At 39.1% G+C, this 24,523-nt stretch overlaps 1 protein-coding gene across 1 annotated transcript in view; it reads right to left on the reverse strand.

Moving 5' to 3' along the window:
- Positions 1-24,523, reverse strand: part of EXOC4 (exocyst complex component 4) — a 743,049-nt gene that overhangs the window by 446,097 nt on the left and 272,429 nt on the right. The window lies entirely within an intron of this gene.

Consider the following 24,523-nt stretch of genomic DNA (forward strand, 5'->3'; position numbering starts at 1 on the left):
TGGATTATCTCAGGCTCTGAAGGTTATGCCTGCTAGGAAAGGATCAGCAGAGTTAATTTCAGATAGTGAACTGGAGATACCAAGACTAATGAAGAAACGTCAGAGTCTACAACCGGAGCAATAAAGCAGCCTCTCCAATCTCGCCTTGACAAATCTCTCCTCGCGCAGATGTTAACTCGCTCCGTATCACTTGTAAAAACAACAAAACGGCACCACCATACTTATCTAAGGCACAGAGGCAGTGGCTATTCGCCGCATTGTCTCCTGCGCGTCACATCACACCAAGTCGGAGAAGAATTACGGCCAGCGAAATGGAAGACTTCCTCGATTTTCTGAAAATTTAAGCCCTTTGATTAACATCTATCAACTCGGTTGTTGGATGGATCTTTCGAGGGCTCTCCAGATAACTGCAGGTGTCAACACTCCTGTGTGCAACACAGTGGCCGACAAAGAATCCTTTCCAAAGGCTCCTAAGGCTACAGAGAACTGAAGTCCACACCTTGCCGTACTTTTGTTGGCTAACGAATAATTACAGCAGGTGAATTCTATAGAGTTCTGGACGGGAAAAATGACAAGAACTGGTTAGTCCCACAGACCCAAATTACGCTCTCAGGACACAGTACAGCTACTGCCCCATGTCTGCGTGTCTGTATGCACCTTGTTGCCGCGGTATGAGGCAAAAATGAACCAATTCTCAAACCTGCATTCATTCACTGTCCCAAAACCCAATGTCACCTTTTGTAATCCAATGACCTGCGCCTTCTGTCGAACGGGGTGCAAACCTACGAGAAATCACTTCCAGAAACTAACGGTTCAATAAGCCCCTTAAGAAATTCACATCAGCAACTTTGTCCCAGAACGTGTATTTTTAAACAAAATAAATACAGTGTTAGAAATGAAGGAAAAGAGGCAGTATTGCTGGGAAATACAGCTAGGAAAATATGCTATATCTCCATGTGTATATATATGGAATATATTCATTAATAATATATCCATTAATTAAAGTGGAATTACATCAAATTAGCTAAAAAGGGAGCAAAAACGTGTTAGGCCTTCATTACTTTTTTTTTTTTTACTGGACATTTATATAAAACAGATAAAGGATAATGGCAAAAAGGCAGACGTCGTTCATTACTAGTGTACTTACTGCTAATAAATTCTTATCCTCCCAAACAGACAACCATAAATAACACGCCAGAAATACTGAACCAAAGGTATTTTGTTTGCTTTTAAGATGCTATTTAATATTTTCAAAGGGTGGGGTGGAAGGGCCAGGTGAGGAAGGGAAGGGAAAGGGAAATCACTCATTTTGTGTACATGGTATTTAATTTCTTTGCTGGATTGAGCCTGGGATCTGGGTCTCATGAATCTGAATGCTGCCACATGGCTCAGTTCCTAATGATTGGTCTATTACACTATAGGTGGATTTATTTGAACAATTAAATGACTTGTCCAAAACAGAAGGCATTCCTGCCTTCCAGTAGATAAAATACACAAATTCCCTGAGGGGATGAATATAGGGCAGGAATACAAAGACGTGTGTCTAACAATGGTAAAAATGTCAGGAAACAGAAAATGTCAAATCCCCAAGGGAAAAACAAACTCAAACTTTGGCTACAGCTCAGGCACTACTTTTCTTGTGATGAAATTATAGTCTACAGTCTCCCCTAAGGGAACAAAATGCTCGAACTAATCAAAGTGTAGTGTTTGCTGGGTTTTCTGTTTTCAAAGTTCAAAACAGAAGCAAAAGCAACAACATAGCTTTCATGTCACTGTTGGCAGGAAATTTAACTCTTCTCAGGATAACTTTTCTTTGGACAAAAATGAACCAGAAATAAGAGTTGCACATTCTGAGTTCCTCTCTCAGATTCCAATTTCCTGCCTGGTATGCGGGAAGCTAAAGCAATCCGGAGAACAAATTTAACTGTTAATTACAGATGCAAGCCATCATCTGATTTTGCTGATGGGTTCAAACAATGATGGTAAAACTTGGCCATTTACTCCATGAGTTTTGTTCCCTCTGACACGTAAATACCTTGTAACAGACAAAAGATTTGAATAAAAATGGCTGTGGACTCCCCAGCTTTCCAAGGCCAGTCAAGTTCAGTTTGTGTGTGAGCAGTGACGTTTCACTTAGTTCTGAGCTCAATTTCCCCTGAGAGATCCAGTTTTCGCTATGGAATTCAAAGGTACTTCCTTCCTCATTCAGTCTCTAAAGAACAATTAACAAAGGGGTGCCTGGGTGGCTCAGTCGGTTAAGGGTCCGACTTCAGCTCAGGTCACGATCTCGCAGTCCGCGAGTTCGAGCCCCGCGTCGGGCTCTGGGCTGATGGCTCAGAGCCTGGAGCCTGCTTCCGATTCTGGGTCTCCCTCTCTCTCTGCCCCTCCCTCATTCATGCTCTGTCTCTCTCTGTCTCAAAAATAAATAAACGTTAAAAAAAAAAAACAATTAACAAGGCCTAACCAATGGAGGCAACTAGTCTTTATCTCTCTGGTTCTGATTTTGCAATCCTGAGTGTCTGGCCTGTTAAAAATCAGATAATACAAGTTATTAAATATTTAACTCCCAGGGATGCCACCAACCTCTTCTTAGATATGAAGGCCTGGCTTTTCCCACCATTTCCAGTTATATTTGATATTCTATCAATTCCTTGTCAGGATGATGTATTTCCACTGCAGGGTAAGAGGGATGAGGAATACAAAGAGCTAATACAAACTGTCCCTCTGCGCAAGGAGCCCATCAGGGAACTGAGGTCAAAGCTGATTGCACACACACATCGAGACACACAACAGCAGGTCACAGCCTAAGTACTGAGTTTGTTCTGAATTTCTAATGAGAAAACTTCTCAGAGAGGCCTTCTCCATATACCCCATCTAAAATTTCAACCTTCCCTTATGCCTCCTCTCCTGCTTTAATATTCCTCCTTAGCCTTTATCATTGTTACAGCATTATAAAAGATTTCTTATCTGGCTTATCATCCACCTCTGCTAAGTTCCATGATGGCAGGGACCTCTGTCCACTTCGTACAATGCTACATCCCCAAAGCCCAGCATCCTGCCAAGGCAAGTAGTCACTGAATGAATAAACGAGTGAGACAACCCCAAGGGACAAAAATCAGAAATATTAACTACTATGGTTCACATTTCACTTTTTAAAAATTTTAATTCAAAATTTACCTATACAATAGTCTCCTTTACAGATGAAGGATCTAAACTTGAGGAAAGTACGTTGTTCAAAGTTACACAGATAGTAAGTAACTGACGAGGATCTGCCCAAAACTCTTAAACGACACCACACTGCTTCCTCTTCAAGGAAGAAATGAGACTTGAATCCATGAGTTGGATCTTTGTGTGAAAATGGCCCAAGAAAACACACACCTGAAAAGTCACGAGGATCAAATACAGCAGAATGGCAAACCCCCAACATTTACGTAGAGATTTACGTTGAGAGAAATTAGAGGTAAGACTCTGAAGGGCTCTGAATGTCAGGACCTGTATTTTTACAAATGAACACTTTCAAACTTTTATTTTTCTTGAATGGTAGATGGTTTTTTTTGTCATCTGAAAGCTTATATAGAATTCTGAAATACTGTCAATGAAAAATCTGAGAGAAAATTCTGGAGAAGAGAGGTTAACAGAAAACTACAATAGACTAAAAACAAAGGCCTAAAAAACAATGATGCAAGTGGAAGAAATAACAAGTGACAGGTGTGAAAAGTGCTATCACAGAAAAAAGTAAAAGAACTGGGTAAGAGATGAGGCAAAGACAACCAACCACCAGAGAGGACTTGCCATTTTGGATTCTAACTACATTGCTAATGCTGCTCTCTTGGGAGAACAGGGAAATTTAGGAAGAGAAGGGTTTTAAGGGAGATGATGACTATGATTGTAGGTTAATATGCTCTCCTCCACCTCCATACGTCCCTAACTTGAGAGGCCCCCAAGATTCTGTTCTCCAATTCTTTGCTCTTCTTAACCCTCACCCTGAATGATCAAATGCACCATCAGGGCATAAACTACCACCTGAATGCTAATAAAAGCCTGCTAATAGAGCCCTGACCTCTCTCCCAAACTTGAGATTTCATCTAAATGTCTCGGACATTTCAAATTCAATAATCCGAATGCCTTGTCTCTACAACCTGGGTTTCTTCCCCCCAAACTGGACGCTCGACCACCCAAGTTCCCAGGCCAGCACTCACCTCAACGCTCCTTCCTGTCCTTTACACGTTCGCCTTCCCCCACCCAATCCAATCAGTCAGGGGGAGTGAAGGAGTTTCAATTTTACTTTACACCTTTCTGTACTGCTTGGAATCTCTACATAACTTAAAATCTATAAACAGGGGGCACCTGGGTGGCTCAGTTGGTTAAGTATCTAACTTTTGATTTTGACTCAGATCATGATCTCTTGGTCGTAAAATGGAGGCCCGCGTCAGGCTCTGAGCTGATGGCAAGGAGCCTGCTTGGGATTCTCTCTCTCCCTCTCTCTCTCTCTCTCTCTCTCTGCCCTTCTCCCACTCATGCTCACTCACTTGCTCTCAAAATAAATAAACATTTTTTAAAAAACCTAAAAACAGAAAATAGCGAGTGTTGGTGTGGCTGTGGAGAAATTGGAACCCATGTGCGCTACCAGTGGTAATGTAAAATGGAAAATAGTATGGCAATTCCATAAAAAAATATAAAGGGAATTACCATATGACCCAGTCATTGCACTTCTGGGTTTATTTCCAAAGGAAGGGAAAGCAGGATCTCCGAGAGCTATTTGTACACCCGTGTTCACAGCAGCATTAATCACAACATCGATATATTATTATCTACATAGCCAAAAGCAGGAAGCAAATACAACATCCATCAGATAAATGAATGGATAAACAAAATTTGGTATCACATACAATGTAGTATCATGCAGCCTTGAAAAGGAACAAAGTTCTGGCACCTGCTACAACAAGAATAAACCCTGAGGACAGCATGTCAAGTGAAATATACCAGTCACAAGAGACAAATACTATGGGTCTACTTACAGGAGGTAACTAGACTAGTCAAATTCAAAGAGACAGAATTTAGAATGGTGGTTGCTTAGAGGAGGGGGTCATGGAGTGTTAGTGTTTCATAGCTATAGAATTTCAGTTGGGGAGGATGAAAAATCTCTGGAGATGGATGATGGTGAATGTACCTGATAACATTGGCAAATTTTATGTTATGTGTGTATCGCCACAATTAAAAATAAGTGAAAATTTAAAAGTCAATGAAGCAATTAAAGAAAATCCCAGCTACAAAACACAGGTAAATAGTGTTTAAACAAACTAAAAAGAGTACTCGGGCACCAAAAGATATTCATACTCTGTCAGTGCCCATTTCTTATCAAAAGAAATGACATATGGCAAGGATAAACAAATCATTTACTCATGTCAGGTACTACATTTTCATTTCAGAGACAAAAAGCCCATATATTATACTTTATGCTGAACTATCACTTCACTGTTAATCAACTTTAAATGAAACTCTTTATGGATGACTAGAGACCTAAAACTCAAATATCAGTATACCATTAATATTTTAATTGAATACATGAATATTCATAGGCATTTATTTCTTTAAAGAACATGGTAAGATAACCGAATTATTCTAATATGCAAATTTCAACCCTGACAAGACATCTTACCTTCATCTACATTACAAAAACCAACGCATTGTGAGCCCATTCATTATTTATGTAATCCTAGAGTTTTTCAGGTTAACAAGAGCTACTGAACAGAAGCAGCATTTTCTCAGATGGGGGCAGAGTCAACAGTGGTATTCCAAAGTCATTTTACCCTAAGCCTCTGAAAGAGTTGTATTTATTTCTCAGGATTCCAAACTAATTTCAAAACCGCCCCCAACACCTGTTCCTCACGACAAGCCCAGGAGAATCAGGAGAAGACAATGTTATCAAAGCTTTGTTTCTCTGCCTTCTCTTTCAAGCCCTGGGACACTCCAGCTCTAACATTGCAAAACATTTTAAGAACTTTGACAGCCATGCCAACTGTTTTATAAAACTAATTGCACATTCCTTCCATTTCCAGTTGCAAATACATTTATGCAAATTGATAGTCCCCCAAAGTGAAGCAACACATTTTAATGCAAAGGGACAAATAACCTATCGATTCAAAGAGCTACACAGAATGTCACCGCATCAGGTTATATACTTTTTAAATCATGTTATTATTTGCAACTTAGCCATGGTGATAAGAAATATAATGGCTAAAATTCTATGAAAAATTCTGATTCTCACTGATTTTGAGATACAAAAATATATTGTTAAGTTCAAAATCTTGTGAGTGGAAAACAAGAGGCTGGAATTTTATTTTTTCTTAAATGTTTATTTATTTTGAGAGAGAGAGAGAGAGAGAGCACACACACACACACAAACACGAGCAGGGGACTGGCAGAGAAGAGTGGGGGAGAGAGAATCCCAAGAAGGCTCTGTGGTGTCAGCCCAGAGCCTAATGTGGGACTTGATCTCACAAACCATGAGATCATGACCTGAGCTGAAATCAAAAGTCAGATGCTTAAATGACCGAACCACTCAGGCAGCCCAAGAGGCTGGAATTTTAGTTGCCTGATAAATAATCAGAAATCTGGGAACTGCACTCAAGGTTTTGGAGCATCAAGTAAGGTAAAAATATTCCTTTCTATGGACTTAGGATGGACAGGTAAGTCATGAAAATCTCACCAAATACCTAATGAGAGGTGAAACTGATTTCAAAGGGAGAAATGTGGCCAAAAGCAGGATAGAGAACCATGGGCTTCCTTTTCTTTGAATTCAATTTGGTAACTCCATTACTTATGTATTTTAATTTCAACACATTAAGCCTGTAAGAATAACAATTTCACATGTACAACGAATTGGAAAAAATTTACATTTACCTATTTGGGGTGAGGGGGTTATGAAAGAAACACCTGTACAATTTTCAAAATCTAGAATCTCTACTATGCTGATTTATCTCCAACTATGAACACTTAACTTGCATAATGTCATTGTACTGGTATCTTACTATGCAATGTACTTCCAAATAATCAGAGGGATCCATCTTGGTTTCTTTCTTTTTTTTATTTTAATGGGTTTTTCGGGGGGGGGGGGGTCAGAAAAATTGCATATGTAAAACAAAACTACCAGTTTCAGTCAGTCAACAAATATGTATTGAGTATATAAGGCCTGAGGAAGTGACAAATTTGAACTGTATAATTCGATTATTACAACATGGATGACGACATTGATAATAATCGGTAGACTAAAAACTGCATCCTCTTGACTCTTACAGGCAATTCACCCAAACTGAGATGCAATGGGACTAACATAAACCACAAGAGAGTCCTGAGAAAGAACAAAGAGATCTAAGTTCCTTCTCTGGACTCTGTGACGTAATTTGTTGTGCAATGTCAAACAAGTCGCTTTAACTTTTGCGAGCCTCAGTTCTCGCTTCTATAAAACACTCTAGACATTTTCCAAGACATCTTCTAACTGCACAGTAATCACTGGAATAAATGCGGCAACAATTATTTTAGGACAAGTTAGTACCAGGAAGAGAATGAAAATGTTTTCGATGGTGGTCCAGGAATTTACACGGTGGCATTTTTAGAGTTCAAAATTTTTTTCATGGAACAAAGAAAAATTTTTTCTGGGAGAAAAATATTATTAAGTTGAAGGAGAAAGAAAGACATACAAGTTTGTTATTACATCATGTATTTGCTAGCTTCCTAAAGTCTGACAGATGCAGCGAGTAAATATTTGAAGGCAAGGGGAGGTAACATATTCTACTTTTCTAATCTAAAATATTATCCCAACTTTAACAAAGGTATATCCCAGCTCCGTCGCGTGTATACTTTATTTTTTGATTATGTCTATCTTTTAAAAAAAAATTTTTTTAATGTTTTTATTTTTCAGAGAGAGGGAGACAGAGCACGAGTGGGGGAGGGGCAGAGAGAGAAGGAGACACAGAATCCAAAGCAGGCTCCAGGCTCCGAGCTGTCAGCAGAGCGCCTGATGCAGGGCTCAAACTCACGAACTGCAAGATCATGACTTGAGCTGAAGTCAGACACTTAACCGACCAAGGCATTCAGGTGTCCCGATTATGTCTATCTTTAAACTACATTGTAAAAGAGACTTCCAAGTCCAGCTTCTGTGCCTGTGAGTAGGAACATCTTCTTCCATTTATTAAGATATGAAAATTAATCTCCAAACCTGAGCATATGTTTTTCTCTCTCTCTCTCATGCAGCACTCACATGCATACGGTGAGTAACAGAAAAGAAAACATGAAAACCAAGTTAATTTAATTTTACCATTTTTTAATAAGCAGAAATAATCATCATCCCCATCACAAGAATTAGGTGTTACAAGACTGGTGTAGTACAACTCCAGTGTTCACACAAATGTTAAATGAATAATTATCAGAACTATGGATATTTCGAAGGTCATCCTCTCATCTGTCATCACTGAAGTTAAACAGATGAATTAATCTGCTCTGCATCTCAAGGACTTCTACCAAGACTTGCTGTGTTATATATATAAGGGCTGCACGGAGGCAAAGGCCTCATGGTTACCTCTCCAACAGTACACTCAAGACCTAGTCTCCACATTGGTACCCAGAGGTCCCATTTCTCAGTTCTGGCTTATTTTTCTCCAGAGTCTGAATGAGATTACCTCTAGCGTTATCTGGATGCTAACTGTCACCTCCTTAAGTAACCATCTTTATAGACCTGGGATTATTGGGATCCCCCTCTCTGCGCATTTTGACTTTGCTGGCGGTTACCAAATGGGCCAACGTAAGAGAATGTTTTAAATAATTCAAGCTCAACTAACAGATGCCCCCTATAAATGGGTTAAATAAGTTTTTTAAACAGGCATAGTAATAGACTACATAATGGTAATTTGACTGTGATGGAGACAGCAGATTAAAATGAAAGAGACAAGCCAACCAATCACTTTTCTTAAGGTGTGATCTGCCAATTATCTCAACCAACACAGATCCTAATATTATCATTCTAGGCCATATGTGTAATTTGCAGGCAAAAAATAAATCTTTTAACAAGTCTGTAAGAGCTGTTGGCACCCATTCATGCCAGCCTGCGCTAACATCTTGAGAATTTCGTCTATTCCAAAAAATACATAATGAGGAGGGAGTCGAAGAGGTGGGAGAGAACCTAGCCATAAACGTGATTTAGTTATAGGTTCAAAGAAGATGTAAAGATCCAAGCAATTCTTTTTAAATATGCTGATAGATAATAACAAAAATGCTGGCAGTGCTCGCCGCTCGTGAGCTGAAGAAGTATGTGGAGGTCCAGAACACTCTCGGTATTCACTGTGCCCATCTGTCAGCCACACAGTCACCGCACAGAACGAGCAATTACCAAAGCCCTTTTCAGATATAATCTGTCAACCACATCTCATCTTCCTGCCAAAAGAAATCAGAACTGAGGAATGCAAAAACAGACTGGCCTTATGGGACCAAGGAGAAGTTCATTTAAGATGAACCTGGAGGTGAAGAAAGGAGACGGCAAAATTAGAGAACTGTTAGAAGCACTCACCAGAATCTATCTGAATTGAACGCTGGGCACCAAAGAAGCATGAGAGGAGAGAGGCACCACTATGATATAAACCCTCTTTGCTCTACTGCACTTATTACAACTGTAAATTCAAGAAATTGTCTACTCATTCCCAGAACTGGTTCCCTCTGGACAGGGAACATACTGAACTGACCCCTCTACAGCCATCCTAGTCCCATCCCCTACCACCAAAACACGATTTTTAAATCAAGGCAACTGTTTCAATTCTTGAGACATTTCTTACATGTGCTCAACATCTAAAGTAGTATTGTAAGCTCTATGGCTCCATAATTTTAAGGTGAGGAGAGCTCTTCCAAAGTTAATGTTCCACTACAAAGCAAAAAAACTCCCGTCTATTTTGTGATCATGCCCATACTCCAGGTGAAACTAATCTGCACTGAAAAATGCACTGTACAGATGGGTCAGGATTAAGAGAGATATCATTAGGTATATATAACTCAGTGCAAGGTGATGAAAACTTGGACAAGGTGGTAGCAGTGAGATTAGGAGTCACAAGAGGTGAATCTAAATGAAAGAGGAAATGACAAGATATGAAAGTTCTAAGGGATCTAGTTCTAGAAAGATCTAGGGGACAAAAGAAAAGTGGTACCTTCAAAAGTACATGTGATTGGACACATACTGATTTCCCCGGGGAATGGGGTGGGGGGGGGAATCAGTTTAAAAGGTGATTTTTAAATTTTTTTTATGTTTTTTTTATTTATTGGGGGTGGGGAGAGAGAAAGAGAGAGAGAGAGAGAGCATGAGCGTGTGCAAATGGGGGAGGGACAGAGAGAGAGGGAGACACAGAATGTGAAGCAGGCTCCAGGCTCTGAGCTGTCAGCCGACAGCCCGATGCAGGACCCAAACCCAGGAACCATGAGATCGTGACCTGAGCTGAAGTCAGACGCTTAACTGACTAAGCTACCCAGGTGCCCCACTTTAAAACTTTTTTAGCTAAGAATTAAGCCCACCTCTTTCTTTTCAACAAATATATATAACCAAATATAATTATCTGATAATCGGTGAGCACTTCACTGATATAGGTAATATAAGAGCACACTAATTTTTATGGATAGTACCTATTTCATCATCTTTATTGTACTATTCCTTCCAAAAAGTTGGTTCTAAAACATTTGTCATCACCACTGAAGATAAAGGGCGATATTTTAACTCTTAAGAGGTTCCAAATCTTCACCAAATAGCATCTCTGCAGGTGATATCTTTTCAGATGCATTTGGGTGTAAAGGGCAGAGACAAAGCTGTAATGAAAAAAAAATGAAGAAAAGGAGAGCAGCCAGCATGAGATCAAAGTACGACATTAACAAGAGTGAGGATATTTACATTTCAGAGAAGCAATGGCTATGCTGACCATGAGCTTCATGTCTCATACAAGCCAAGAGCAGACACTTCAGGATAAAGACAGTTATCAGTGGCGGCATGTCAGCAGCCCTTTAGACAAACTGACTGACTGACTACACACACAGGGCCCTGTTCTTTAGGAAAAATGTCCACCATACTTAGTAATAAAATCAGAGCAATCAGCAAGTATTTTTAGTGTCCATTAAGCAAGAGATGCAACAAGATAACTTAAAAAATGCCTACTCTCAAGGAGCTTACAATCTGGTTTCAAAGTTTATAATCTAGATTCAGTCTAATCTCTCCCTAAATATTTAAAGAAGTCTGTGTGTGTGTGTGTGTGTGTGTGTGTGTGTATCAGTATATGTATAAATATTTAAATGACATGTATGTATATAGATTTTACATACGTATACACGGCATGTATAATCATAATATGGGACTACGTAGAATTATATATGTGTGTGCACACACACACACACACACGCACACACGCGCCTCTGATTCCATTCAAGATCCAGAGCCACGTCACTATACTATACACTTTCTACTTACTCCTGTCAGATACTGGTTATAAATAACAATATGTAATTATCCAAACTACTAGTAAGAACAACTTATCAGAAATCTTACCTAATAACCAATGATACTAAGAAGTACTTTGAGGGCACAAAATGCTCTATACGTGCTAAATAACACCTGAAAATAACTATAACATAACCGAAGGGATTTTAAATTTTTAGGAGGCTGAAGAATCTCTCTTCGCAGCAGAAGTTACATCCCAACATCTTTACTTCATGCTCAACACAGGAACATGCAACTTTAGGGCTTGCAGCAAAACGCAAGGTTGGCAGTTAAGGACTCTGAGTCCATGAACTTCTGCAGGACTGCATATGGTGGGGCACATCACCACAAGCCTCCTGGGCCCCTGAATCCCCAGTGTTGGACTTGCCCTTGCAATTCCTCAGATGGACTCAAGTAGAAGAGCAGAGGTGAAGACCTGCCAGAGAGGAGGAGACTGAAGCACTATCTGTCGTGTCACCGCATCTGGTCCTTCTTCCATTCTCAGAAGTAGCTCTATGGTTCTCTGGACTGGTGCCCAGAATACCTAAGTTCCTCCTTGTCTTTGTCAATAACCAGTCAATTCACTTCTCTAATATTCTTATCTTTAAGTTTATTTATTTAATTTGAGCGAGCGAGCAAGCGAGCGAGAGAATATCCCAAGCAGTGTCTGCACTGCCAGTGAGGAGCCCCACGCGGGGACCAAACTCACGAACCGTGAGACCATGGCCCAAGCCGAAGTCTGACACTTAACTGACTGAACCACCCATGTGCCCCCCATCTCTAATATTCCATGGGAAGTTATGAGTATCACATACATCATAGACTAGTATTGGCTTTTTTTTTTTATTAATCAGAAACTTCAAAGTCAACAGTGTTAACTATATTCAAGATCTAACTATTCATATATTATTGTAGCTACATATGACCATACTCTTTGGTTTCAGAATTGGTACAGTTTCAATTTATCTATCTATCTATCTATCTATCTATCTATCTACCTACCTACCTACGTACCTACCTACCTACCTACCTATGCTTTATCATATGGTCATATCCCTAAATATTACCTTAGAATGTGGCTGGGGCTTCCTGGTAAGTGGAAGGTGTCTAACTGAAAAATTTAAAATTAGATTCTTTCCCAGTCTGCTCCTTCCTGCCGACACCCAGAAACCCTGCTGCCCCCCTCCATCTCAGGCTCACCCAGGGCAATGGTCCACGGTGTACCCCTTTCTCTTCACCTCAACATCTCCATCACCACTGGCCCTAGCTTAGAATTCAAGCTGCCTGACCCTCTCACACCTTTAAAAAAAAAAAAAATCATCTTTTGTTTTCTTCACAGCAAAATTCTTTAAGTTGATGTTCCGAGGCCCCATTCCCAGCTCCCAACTCCCATTCACTCCCTAAACAGGCTTCTGCTCCCAGCAGCTACCTACAAAGCTCACCCCAAGGGCATCAGGGCCTTGTTTTCAGCCCTCTCCTATTGGAAGAAAATAAATAAATAAATAAAGCCCTAAAACCAAACCAAACAAAAAAAAACAAACAAACAAACCCAAACTCCCCATTTTCATAGTGGGGACGTGAGTTTATTAAATTGTTGAATTTCTAGAAGTTATGAGACAGAGACTGAGTCATAAGCTAAGTCACTATAGATCATATTCAAATACCATTGTTCCTGGACTATCAATCAGAAATCAAAATCATGCTGTTTCAGCGAGATGACATTTAGAGATGTCCCAAAAGCTTCCCCAGAATCCTAGCAGCTCTTCAAATCAGTAACCTATCTTCCTTAAAGTTTACGATTTTATTTTACTCAAGTGATTTTTGTTATGCCAGAAGGAATTCCTTTCATGTACCTTTTTGTTTGTACTTCCTTTATTCTTCTACAACCTTTCAAATGCTAGGGGTTTTTCATATACGCACACAAAAACTATCAATTTTTTTTGCTTATGTTGCTCAGAGTAAAACGATTATCCAAACCATTTGACTGTTTATTATTCTTGATTTATTGCTATTTTATATTGAGCAAAGCTTTTGACCTTATTGATTTTTCAGTTCCAGTCTTCTTTTCCAGGCAGGCTCATGTCTTAGCCTGTTCAATTATTCAGTGCTAGGATTCTGATTTACTGTTTGCAGGGCTACAAACCTGGGGGGAGAATTTAGACAGCCCTCTAGACAAGAATTTAGCCTGTAAAGGTGCAGAAACAAAAGAAAACAGACTGGGATGTTGTGTTAAAGTACCTCTGAACACAAACAAGTATAGCCATTCAAATAACGTCCTGGTTTCTTCAACATCCGCCGGCACTTAAAGTCTCCTCTCATGAACACTACTGCCTTATCCATTAGATTCTCTCAACCATCTTCTGGTTTATTTTCACCCAACGACTTGGCAAAACAGAAAATCTCCATATCTACTTTCTCAGTGAACTCTAATTTTTCATTATCCTTCCTTCTAAAGGATTCATTTGTACTAGCAATTTCCACTCTCACTAGCTCCCTTCTGTCTGATGACATTTGGTCTGTAGGGACCACCAAAGGGGCTTATCTGGTCACTCCAAGGGCTCACGCTTGTCTCTCTTGTGAAGAGAGACATGTACTACATGACCTACAGACACAAGAAGCAATTACTCTCATCACTTTAATAATGTTCCTTAATTATTTATATATTTAAGTTGTATGTTCCAGAAACTGTAAAGGCAGAGTTCTTAAACAATTCTAAAGTCCAGCGTCTAGGAGGGGAAGGCTACCCAAGATGTTCAATAGGACAATGACTGGAAAGCATGGAGATGCCAATACTTAAAAATCAGCGTCTCTAATCAGTTTCAAAATAAAGTGTGGTTGAAAGCATTAGTTATCATAGCATTACTTCTTTTAAATGCTTGTATAAAGGTGGTTCATGTTGGGCAACTGTACTTTGGTTATTAACAAGCATACATCACCCTGAGCGGTGGGTTATGTTGATTTCAGCTGCTTGCTGCATCTTGTACCCAACCTCTAGCGGGACTCAGTCACTTCCCTTTCCGTAACAGCAAAGCCACACAGCAAAAAGATACTGAGGAATGGGAAAGAGTCTTGGTTTTACCACTTCCTACATGCGTGACCATGGATATATAACATCTAAGTACTCCGGCTTCATGCATGACATGGGCCACCCTTCGCAAAGTATGGCGCAAATACCATCTTCCTCTGAGTGGATAGTTCAAAATATAGATTCTTGGGGGGGATCTGGGTGGCTCAGTAGGTTAAGCATCTGACTCTTGGTTTTGACTCAGGTCATGACCTCATGGATTGTGGGCTCAAGCCCCCTCATCAGGCTCTGTGCTGACAGTGCCTGCTTGGGATTTTCTCTCCTCTCTCTCTCTCTCTGCCCCTCACTTGCTCTGTCTTCTCAAAATAAACACACTTCAAAAAATGTTTAAACAAATTTTTTTTTTAATATATAGATTCTTAGGCCCAGATATCAGTCCTGCCAAATCAGAACATCTCTGAGTTGGAGACCAGGAATCTCTATCTTCGCCAAGAATTACTTGGGGTACACTGAAATTGAAAACCAGTATGGCAAAGTAGCAACGCGTGCTGAGGAAAACCAGTGAAGCCCATCAGAAAACCTGACTGTTAACCACATCTCTGCCACCCAATCTGCCTTATCCCTTCAGGAAAAAGCAAAAACCAAAAAACAAAAAAACAAACCAACTTCTTTAGGTTTTACTCTCCAAAACTATAAAATAATGTGACTAAACCAGGTGATCATTAGCTGCTAAGGCTGTACAACCTTAGATTCCCGAACCCCAGTCTAAAGACATATGGCGGCCTTATTCCCCCATAGTACTAAAAGTCTGCAGAGGTTCTACGTACATGAGGACGTCAACATCTATACAGCGCCATATATCACATATTATATAGTGACACCACTAAGCTGACTTATATACACTGTCAGATCTTTCCAGTTAATCCACAGAAGGCTTTCCTGCCCTCTCACAATTCAATGTCAGCAACACTGCCATCTTGGCACAGTTAGGCAACTATTTGATATTTTCTTGCATTTTGGCGTTATCTTATCAAAATTAGTGGTGCACAGCAAAACAAGTGTGCGTACTGCTGATAAGCACACAGGTCTCATAAATATGTTCCTGTTGAGACATAAATGTAAAATATTAAGTGTGCAAAAGTAGAGGACTCTCTAGCAGTCACCACACATTCACTAAGAGAAGCCTGTAAACCTGAGGGTTTGAGTACAGAAGAATATTAATCTTCATGCATAAAATGCAAAAGATTGTGCCCCAAACTGAAGCATTAGTAGGTACTTCATACTTCTTTTGGCTGAGAACAAAACTCAATGCTTTACCATATCTGTGTGTGTACCTATATACATACACATATACATATATAGGAACATATACATACATATATATACATACATATATACATATATATGTACATACATATATACATATATATATACATATATATGTACATACATATATACATATATATATACATATATTTGAAACATAATCTACTCCATACACATTTGGAGTTTATTCCCCCAGTGCTGGGTCTTCTTCACTGTTTATTCTCGTAAAACAGTGGGTTAATAATGCATGCTTCACTATAAAGTCACAATCTCTACTCCGCTTTGCAAACGGTTTGCTTCCTTTTGCAAATGACAGCAACTACCTGCTGGTACCTGACATCAAATTTCCTTCACTTTTCTGAAAGTTACGTCAACTTACACATTTCATCTTATGGTCAAAACTTAAGCTGTTCTCTTATCATTCGTGTCCTTTGGACATCATTCGTGTCCTTTGGACATCATTGACGTCCCCTTCATTCAAGTCCTGTGGCGTGACGGAAAACTCTCTGCTTACTTTCTCTTCTTGTACCAAGTATTACACATTTCCCCACATGATTAAGCTTCTCTTCCTTCATCACCTCACAACTTACTGTCACCTTTCTAGTTATCTGAGCTCCTTTTTACTGATATATTGACCTTTAAAAAAATTAAGCCTTAGTTAATTATTCTTGGTTCTTTCTCAAAGGGAGTTCCAAATGCATGAAGTTGGTATGTTACTGTTCTTATAGTGCCATCTTCTCCCTCATCTTGAAAACTGGCTCTCTCAAATTTGTTTCCCTAGTTCTTTTTTTCTTTTTTTTTTTTTTCTTAGCTAAAAAATATATCACTAGGGATGCCAGGCTTATCAATGTGAACCATATCATTAATCTATTCATACCACACACTCAACATTCTTAGAATTCAGACTGTACCTGTTCTTCTAAATCAATCTTTCAATGAGCATCTTATAAAATGAAATTGCTTTGAGACACTAATTGGTTCAAAAATTATTATGATCTGCATATTTCTTTATGAGTCCTGTCCCTTCTTATATGCAGAAAAAATTAAGCACTCTTTTCTTTGCATTCCCAAACATCTCTACCATTGAACTGACCACACTTGTTGTGTTATTATTTGTATAATTTGATTTGGAAATCCTATCAATCCTACTAAGCTATAAAGTACCCAGTAAGAGGGTGTGCAGCAAGGTTTCTTGCATTTAAATGTACTCGATAAAAATTAGGTGACTTGGTGAGATCACAAATAAAGCAAAATCAAAGCAGAAGTCAAATGATTTTTCCATCATTTATATTTGGATAATTTCCATGTGGATTGAAAATTTGAATGTAAAAAAATTAAACATAAAAGTAATGAAAGAAATAATGAGAAAATTCCTCACATTATAACCTCAGCCAGTAGAACTCTTTTGTAATTAAGTCACAAAGAATCCAAAGAAGAAAAGCTTGTTATACTTAACAGGATAAAAATCAAACATTTCTGATGGCAAAAACTATGGTAAGGAAAGTCAAAAGATCAATAGGAAAAAACTGGAAATTCATATCTCAAAGTGCTTACTTACCTGTTAATGAATCCCTACAAATCAACAAAAACGGGGGAAAATGAGTTAATTAAAAATTATACAAAATAATATAAATAGGTCACACAAAAAGGAAATATAGAAAGTTCTTAAACATATATATGTGTGTGTTTGTGTGTGTGTGTGTGTGTGTGTATATATATATACATATATATGTATATATATATACACACACAAAGTTGAACCTGAGAAGAAAAATACAAGTTCAAACTAAAACACTGTTTTCTGTTACATGTCAGAAAGGGAATGAGTCAAGAGCTTGGTAATATAGTGGATATTGACTGAATATCCATTATATGGATATGGATGAGAATGCAAAGAAATAGTTTCAAACCTAGTTTGGTGAAACTATAAGCTGGCACAACCACCATGGTAGTCAGTATGACAGTGCCCATTAAATCACAAATGTGCATAACCAGTGGGGTCTGCACTTGATCTTAGCCAAAAGGCCGAGAGGCGATACCCAGTGGAGTCTGCAGACTCCTATATTCATACATTTATATTGCAGCTCTGCTTGTGAGAAGAAAAAAATCAGAAACAAGTTGAATGCCCATTAACACAGAAGCAGTTTTCTAACTTATGGTTTATCAGTTCAATGATATGTTCTCACCATTAAAAGGAAAGAAGAAAGAAAACTCCATGATACATCCAATGAAAACAACCATGTTCAGAACAGTATTTCTAATATGCTATCACCAATGCAAAAAAGGAATAAAGAATATAGACATATTTGCTTACTTATGCAAAAACTATCCCTGAAATGGTACATAAGCAACTAAAGGTATCCGCTGTCTGTGGGAAAGACGGTAGAGTGGCTGGTCTACGGGGGTCACAGGGAGATGTTTACCATGCACACTTTTAAACTTTTGAATTCTGAATCATAAGGGTGTATTACCTATTTACGTCGACTTTTTCAAAATAGTAAAATCGAAGGCTTTTTTTAGGGCAGCATAGTGTATCAAAGTTTTAAAGAAAGAAAAAAAATCCAAATGATTTTATTCTCACATCAGTACTTTCTCACTCCGTACTTTTACGGAGTACACAAACACATGTGAAAACTTCCATTTTTCTTCACATCCTACATGACTCCATAGAGATGCCCAGATTTGTCACTTAAAATATTCTAAATCTTTAGTCCAATATTATTATATCCATAGAAACATAATTATCCAGTATAACAAGATTACCTATGCATAATCATAAAATCCTTTAAATCTAGTTTCTTGAAAACATTTACAATGGCAGGCATCCTTCATTCTTTCCACAAATATTTACTGAGCACCTATTATGTGAAAGACCTTGTTGAAGGCACAAAGGATAAAAGAGAGAAGAAAACAAGCATGGTCCCTGCCCTGCTAGAGCTAATATTCTAGTGGGTAGAACACCAAGTAATTGAGTTTCAACATGCATCTGTAGTCAATGCATACTGATCATGCATCACGAATAAATGATGTTTCTTGTTAAAAAAAAAAAAAAACTTAATTCAGAGGATTGATTTACAATGGTTTAAGAATTTACTCACTAGAAAGAACATTTGAGTGTTGCTAAATCTTAATCCTATTAAGTCATGCTGTATGTGTGTTCTTCTCTATGACGCTCACAACCACCCGGTGAGATAGGTCCTATTATTGTTTCCACTACACAGATGAAGAAACTGAGACAAAGATGGGTTAAATACTACCTACCTCTACAGCTCATGAAATAACCACTCTCTTAATACTGCCTCTTGCGTGTCTCTCACTGCTGGTTTCTGACTTCCAGAGAGATTACAGATAAAGTACACAGGAGTTTCAAGTCTAGCCCTTGGCCCTCTTCACTCCAAACCCAAAATATAATTCCTGGCATTAGAAGGCTATAAATCTAAAATTCATGAAAATGTGGCTAAATGAAAATCATGCTAAAAAAATGGAATCTATTATCTTCACTTTCATTCAGGCCAATGCATTTGCATACCTTCATAAATGATACTGAACTCACGTTCTTGTAAAAAATGAAACCATTTGGGCACCTGGGTGGCTCAGTCAGTTAAGCGTCCGACTTCAGCTCAGGTCATGATCTCACAGTTCGTGAGTTCGAGCCTCACATCGGGCTCTCTGCTGTCAGCACAGAGCCCCCGCCTTGGATCCTCTGTCAACCTTTCTCTCTGAAACCACCCCCCCCCCCCACGAAAATAAACAAATCATGCCCGAATGAGTAACTCAGCAGCAAATTCAGATAGACAGAGTGGGTGGTGTCAAAGAGAGTGGTCTCAGTGTATAATTAATTCAATTCCTGGCAACTGTGCCTAAACAATTTTCTACCATCACTCAATTTTGCATTCATGTTGAAAGTGTGAGCAAGTATATTTGAACCACTATGTTTTAAGGCCCAATTTTGCAAGGTCTTCATGTAGTATTGGGTTTGTCTCATTTTTCTAACTGATGTCACTTAGTTTTACCAAATCCATTTCCATGAAAACACAGACAGGAAACACATACCATGTATCAGACACCTCCCACTCAAACCACACATAACGAGGCTACAGCTGGTGCAGATTCAATTCAACTGTTAAGAGGTGTTTGGAGGAAGCGTTCTAACAGATAAGTGTACTTGTCTTTAGGTTCTTAAAAATAACTAGAGCATCCTAATTGTTCTATACAAGCAAACCCATCTGACCCAGGCAACAACAGAAAAGAGGAAATAAAGTGACATACAATGATGGGGAAGCAATGGAGAAATAAAACTGGAAACCTCACAGCCAATAGCGGCTGCAGCTCAACGAAACTCAACGCTTACAGATGTTCATGAGAGAGCTCATTTCCTAATTCTTTAGAAACATACACTTCTTGGGGCACTTGTGTGGCTCAATCAGATCATGACTGGCTCACATCATGATCTCACGGTTTGTGAGTTCAAGCCCCCCCTCCGCCCGCCCCCCCAGCCGGGCTCTCTGCTGTCAGCACGGAGCCCACTTATGACCCTCTGTCTCCCTCTATCTCTGCCCCTCCCCCCGTGTGCTCTTGCTCTCTCTCTCTCTCTCTCTCAAAAATAAATATTTTTTTAAAAAATGACCATCAGTGGCAGAGTTTGACAACCCACCAGTACACATCAAACCAATGCAATTTAACACTCAACCTCCCAAATGCTGACCACAAACAGTCCTCCTTGCCCTGAAACAGCCACTTGAATTTTTTTTTTAAGTGGCACTGAAATGACCACAATGATTTCATCCTCTTCCCATGACTTCATGAGTCACCAGCCTATCCCTGTAGGCCAGCACATTCCTAATGAGTCTATTATTAAAATTAATTAGTACTGAGTTTGGCCACAGGGGGGCTAGCAGTACAAAAATGTGATGACTGACCCCGGGACTAAAAATTAAAAGCTCTTATTAAGAGGCACAAGGATTAGTAAGGACACATTAAGATCCTTTTATTTTAGATTTCATAAGTAACAAGGTCCCAGTATGATACATGAGCCCCATAATGCATTAGTTGTATCATTAGACACTACAATGACTCAATGCCCTCAATCCTTCTTTCAATTTGTTGCCTTAGTACAAAACAAGAATATTTCATCTGTGCTTATCTGAAACTAATTGCAATTTTCCAGCTCTTCACACACTTGCAGAAAACAGCTATGGTTAAACTAAAGCTAATATTTTTCCTAGGTAAGAAAGAACTCTATTTGTCAGGGGTATGCCATAACTGCGGAAGCAATGAGACCTCATAAAAATGACAAGTCTGGAAGTGCCAGATGAATGGGATTTAGAGAACCACGCGAACCAGAAGCACAAGGCTGCAATTTCAGGAAGCAGAGGAACTGAGGAAAACAGAACCCGGGAGTCAGAGAGGCACCGTGACGCCAATCCAGAGGTCAGGCATGGCCCAGGGAAACTTCTCTCACTGCCTTCTCCTTGTCTATCATGGCAGCAGAAACCAAACTCTGGGCCTGGGCAGCGTGGAAGAGGACAGCAGAGCTGACAGAGAGCAAAAGCACCCTTCACAGAAGCTCAACTATTTTTTAACAGTAAAAAGCAGACGAGCAAACACAACTGGAGTCATCACTCCAACTCCTGGGCAACGGCCAAGGTAATTCAGTCTCAATGAGCCAAGGAATGGCATTTAAAACTGAGGGAAACCAAGTATAAATTATTTCTAGGATTTCCAGGGCTCTGTCCTGCACTGTACAGGTGGCAGCCAAGTAGAGAGAAAGGCTTCTTAGAAACCCTTGGCGAGGGGGGGGGGGGGGGGGAGATGAAGACTTAATTAAGGGGTATTGGGAAATACTGGTTTAAGACGTTATCTCGGTATCTCTATATCTCTACCTCTGGTACGAAACTGGGTTTGTACAATTTAAAATGTTTCCAATGGTGATTTTCACCTTTTTTGCAAAGACAGGTAGTGTTGAATGGCTATCCAAGGCAGATCCAACCTCACTTACCACAACAGAGGCTAAAATGCCAAAGGCTGGCTTTTGTCAACCTTATCTGCATAGAGGGATGGTCAAGTGAGCAGACAGAAGGTGAGATTATCTGAAAATGCATTCCTTTTTCTTTATTTTTTTAAAGTTTATTTATTTTGAGAGAGAGAGTGAGAGAGCAGGGGAGGTGCAGAGAATCCCAAGCAGGTTCCACACTGTCTAGCGCAGAGCCCGATGTGGGGCTCGAACTCACAAAACATGAGATCATGACCTGAGCCGAAATCAAGAGTCAGACACTCAACTGATTGAGCTACCCAGGTGCCTCAGAGCCTTCCTTTTTCTAACAAAGGGACAAACTGATGCATCCCATCCCTTACCCTCTTGCCTCAAACATGAATATAATGACTGCATTGCAGCAGCCATCTTGTGACCACCTGAGAAAAGCCAAAAGAACTGTACAGAATTAGCTCTGATTTCATTGCATCACTGAACCAACCGCCTATCTCCAGACTTTTTATGTGAATAATAAACTCCTACAATCATCAGGTTTCCTGTTATGTACAACTGAATGCATTCTGAACTGATACAAGTGCCATTTCTGTATCCTAAAATTCAACCCCTGTGCAAGGAAGATGCAACCCCATCATGTACGTCAATGTAAATAGTTATTTCTGAGTGGCAGGACTACAGGAAACCTTTATTTTCTTCCTTTACTTACATGTGTTCCTAAATTATAATTATTCCATGAAGCTTTATTTGGTTAAGGAGAAATCGCAAATATTCATTTGACACTAATACAGCCATGTAAGATACTTTAACATAAAGAGACAGGTTGAAAAAAAATGGAGTTATACCATGATTCTAGAAAGTAAGTCTCAGACTAAGAAGCCAATTCTGAGCTTATATATCTATGTATTCAATATATTCCCATCAAAAAAGAGGTGTGTAATAGAACCTGACATGCTAATTCTCAATTTCATCTGGAAGAACAAACACCAGCCAATAATATTTTCTAAAGGAAAAAAATAGAAAGTACTTGTCCTACTGGTTTCTAAGGACAACAGCACACCACACTGAACTGGAACAGGCACAGGCCAATAGCTAAATTATAATTTCTAGAGAGCCCAGAACGATACCCATGTACCTAAGCTACAGCAGGCAGGCATCTAAGGATGCCTTTTACTAGTCACTACACTTTTATCCCTGTGGTTCTGGTTGGGGCTGACCATGTTCTTGCATGACTTCATTTCTAGGATACCATGAAGGGTAGCTGACCCAAAGTGAGATTTTTGGGCTGAAGAGCAAAAGAATCAGTCTCTTTCTGGGTAGATGAAAAGCCCAGGAACCACTTCCAAAAGGATGGTCTACAGCAGGAAGTTAAGAATGAAACCAACTTGTAGACAGGAAGATGAGAAATGGAGAGAAAGAAAGAGAGAAAGCGAATGAAAACATGATGGCATCTGAGTCCCCAAGTCATAGCTGTTTTTCCAGGGAAGGGTTATTTTAAAAAGGTTAAAAACCAATAAGCTATAAAGGAAGAAATAGATAGAATTAATGACATAAATCCTTAAACTTTTGCATAATGACAGACATTGCACACAAGGTTTAAAAAATGAGCAACAAACTGAGGGAAAATAATTTTGTCGTATTTCATGAAAAAGGATATCCAGAATATATACAAGTAGAGAAGTAGAGAATATATCCAGAAGTAGAGAAAAACGGTCAAGAGATAAGAATCTGACAATTTGGGGAAAAAGGAAAATAGAAGTACATACCAAATGCAAACCAAAGCTGAGGGCAATCGGCTGAACTGCTTAAAATCAGATACACATTTTATATAATTACTGTGTATTATCATACATTTCTCCTCATGAGCCCTTCAGGCTTAAAATGGCAGAGAGGGAGGCACCATAGCTGGGTACAGAATTTCATTCTTCCACCCCTCATACATCTCTTAGAGGCCACCACCAGGAGCATTCTCCTTCCGAGCAACTGAAAGTCTAGCAGATGACAGGAACAAGTATCAACAGCGTTAACTCTCAGACATCTTAAATGATCAGGATTCCATTACATACAATTTACATCTTTTCTCTCTTCAGTGAATACATGCATCTATGTCCATGGGGACTATCAGAAAAACAGAAAACATTAATTCCTTTAAAACTGAAAAAAGAGAATAGGAAAGAGATTTAAAGAATACATGTAACATTTGTTTGTAGTTTCCAAAATTATTGTCCTACCATTAAAAGCAGGGAGGTGTCAGCTTAAACACATTTTCCCATTAAGTAGTCAATATCTACACACCCACCCCAAAATACCTCAGGTATTTTATGAACTTAAAAGAAACGATTGTTCATACATCTAATTGAAGACACTGATTATTATGAAGTTATAACTAAAACCTGAAATATAAAATATGCAATAACTCTTAATTTTAAGTTATACCTGAACTCTCAGAAGCCACAATTCTAACTAACACTTTTATTAGATTTCCCTTTTACACATTTCCTGGGAACCACATTTATAACAGATTCCAGGACAAAAATGTTTTCACTAAAAAAAGAAAGAAGAGAACCAAAATGTCAGCTAACATTTCCTTTCAGGAAGCATCTTACCGTGGGTGTTATAACAGGCATATGTCGGCTTTGATCAAGGAATAAAAAGCAGATGAATTAACAAACATATGACATAGGTC

This window comes from Acinonyx jubatus, chromosome A2 (assembly GCF_027475565.1).
Source record: "Acinonyx jubatus isolate Ajub_Pintada_27869175 chromosome A2, VMU_Ajub_asm_v1.0, whole genome shotgun sequence".
NCBI lineage: Eukaryota > Metazoa > Chordata > Mammalia > Carnivora > Felidae > Acinonyx > Acinonyx jubatus.